Raw genomic sequence first — 2,650 nt, 5'->3', positions numbered from 1 at the left:
GTTAATGTTGTCATCAAAGAACTTTAAGGAGTATTTTTTTCTCTTTAACTTTCAGGCAATATTTTTCTAGAATTTGTATTATTTTTTCATTAACTATTAGATAGGATTTCCCAGTGAAGCTATATGTGCCTGGTGTTTTCTTTCTATTTTTTTTTAATACTTTATTTTCTTTAGAACAGTTTTAGGTTTATGACAAAATTGGGAGGAAGGTATAGAGATTTTTCCATATATGCCCTACCTCCATAAATGCCTTCCCTATTATACCATCACTCACCAGAATGGTATACACACACACAGACACATACACTTTTTTAACCAAGGATAAACCTACCATTGGCCATGTCCTATTCTGTGAGATATTGTAGTAGTAAATACACACCATTGAACATTTGCCAAATCTCAAAGAACTTTACAGAACTAAGAGTAAAGTTTAATGTATATAAATTTTGAAAGCTGTGTAGGAAGTTTTACTATTCCAAAATGAAATGCATAATGTGACAACATAGTGAAACTATATTAAAAATATATGAAGCAACATCACAGAAGAGGGTGGTTGGAAGAATAAGCTAAATAACTTTGGAAATTAGTGGATTCTGTAAGACGAAAGGCAAAAGGAACTGTACATAAGAACAGCACTCTATTTGATAAAGTTGGTTCCTATGCTGGTATGCATAGCAATTCTGAAACCACTTTACATGTATAATAGAGTTGAACAATTAAGTTAATGGATGGTTGATGGTAGGAGCCAGGTTTCTCAATGTTGGAGTAAGAAAGTTACAGATAAGCAAGGGAAGGAGACTAGAATGACCCATGTGATAAAATATTAGAGTTGGATACATAAATATGAACTCATGTTTAGCTTAATATAGATACAGATGGTTACATATAGAAATATTTATAGATATGTGTATATACATGATTTACACAGTATACACAGTTATATCTTCTTGTTTTGTCAGATGAAGGTCCTAGAAGCAATGACACCTCAGTAGCGATGAGCGCATCTAGTGCTTAGATCTTTTTTCTGATACTGTTTCCCACTCCCCACCCCCCAAAAAAAACAGGAGCCAAGTTTCCTTAGAGAAATGGCTGTTTCTAAGACTGGTGCAGGGAATATACAAGGTGAACCTGGGGCGTCTTATAGTGGCAAAAATAAGGTGCTAAAAAAACTCCACAATGAATGATGGGAGTATGTAAAAGAGACACAGGTACCAACTGAAATGGCCAAAGCTGAAGTAATCTGAGAAACTAAATAAATTACTATTGCATTATAACTCTAAATATAAAATAAATATCCATGAGTCCATACTTCTATAACAAGATGGTCGAATAAAGAAAGTTGGGGAAGAATAGACAAATATCTCATGCAGAAGAATTCCAAAAAAATTTATGTAGATGATCCACCCTGAAGGATTTGGCCGTGACTTCATACTTCTTAAGTGTGAGTTGTACACAGTGACTTTCTCCAAAGATAGCATCATGTAAAGGAAGAGGAAATGGAGTAATTTTACAATGGAGAAAACTCACAAATACTGCCTCAGCCAGGTGATCAAGGTTAACATCAACAGTAGTAAGTCATATTGCTAGTATGGACCCATGATATGATGTGATGAAAATGGCACTTTACCTCTGCAGTAGAATCTCAAAAAACTCATTACTTTAGTTTAATCATGAAGAAACAGTCAGACAAATACAAATCGAAGGACATTTTACAAAGTACCTAACCAGTACCCATTAAAACTTTAAAGGTATTCTAGCCGCCATCTTGAGCCCCCATGAGTCTGTCCACTTATTCTCAGCTGGTCTACCCAAGACCTCCTGAGTACCAACCCTAGTTCCCTATGCAGCCTTGTTTCCTCACCAACAAGATGAAAAAATAAAAAATAAAAACTATCATGAACCAGGAGAAACTCGCCAAACTGCAGCCACAAGTGTGCATTGGTAGGAAAGGAACTGCTTGCAGAAAGAAGGCAGTTCGCAGAATAGCTATGGCAGATGATAAAAAAAAAATCAGTTCTCGTTAAAGACATTAGGAGTAAGCAACATCTCTGGTATTTAAGAGGTGAGTGTGTTCACAAACCAAAGAACAGTGATCCACCTTCACAACCCTAAAGCTAAGGCATCTATGGCAGAGAACACTTTCATAGTCACCGGCCATGCTGAGACAAAGCAGCTGACAGAAATGCTACCCAGTATCTTAAATCAGCTTGGTGCAGACAGGCTGATGAGTGTAAGGAGATTGGCTTTGCTCAAACAATCTGTGGATGGAAAAGCACCACTTGCTATCAGAGAGGATGATGATGATGAAGTTCCAGATCTTGTGGAGAATTTTGATGAGGCTTCCAAGAATGAAGCAAACTGAATTGAGTCAACTTCTGAAGAAAATAAAACTTGAAGAATTTACTAGGAGCTGCTACTTTATATTATGACTGCTTTCTAAAATTGTGTTTGTGGATCTGATAAAATCTTGATCTCTAATATTTTTAAGCCCAAGCCCTTTGGATACTGCAGCTCTTTTCAATTTTTGCTTATACACAAATCATTCTTTGCAGCTAATTAAGGTGAAGCAGCCTGGTAATAAAGTTTGAAACAAAGGTTAATAAAGTTTGTTGCCTAGTATGCAGTTTTATTATTTTATTTCATTGACAAT

At 35.8% G+C, this 2,650-nt stretch overlaps 1 pseudogene; it reads left to right on the top strand.

Moving 5' to 3' along the window:
* Positions 1–1,892: 1,892 nt before the first annotated feature.
* LOC102894188 lies at positions 1,893–2,428 on the top strand (annotated as a pseudogene).
* The last annotated feature ends 222 nt before the right edge of the window (positions 2,429–2,650 follow it).

The sequence above is a fragment of the Pteropus alecto genome, unplaced genomic scaffold, assembly GCF_000325575.1.
Source record: "Pteropus alecto unplaced genomic scaffold, ASM32557v1 scaffold309, whole genome shotgun sequence".
NCBI classification, from domain to species: Eukaryota; Metazoa; Chordata; class Mammalia; order Chiroptera; family Pteropodidae; genus Pteropus; species Pteropus alecto.
Note: the sequence above shows the minus strand (reverse complement) of the source record. Positions and strands in the feature narration are given on the sequence as shown.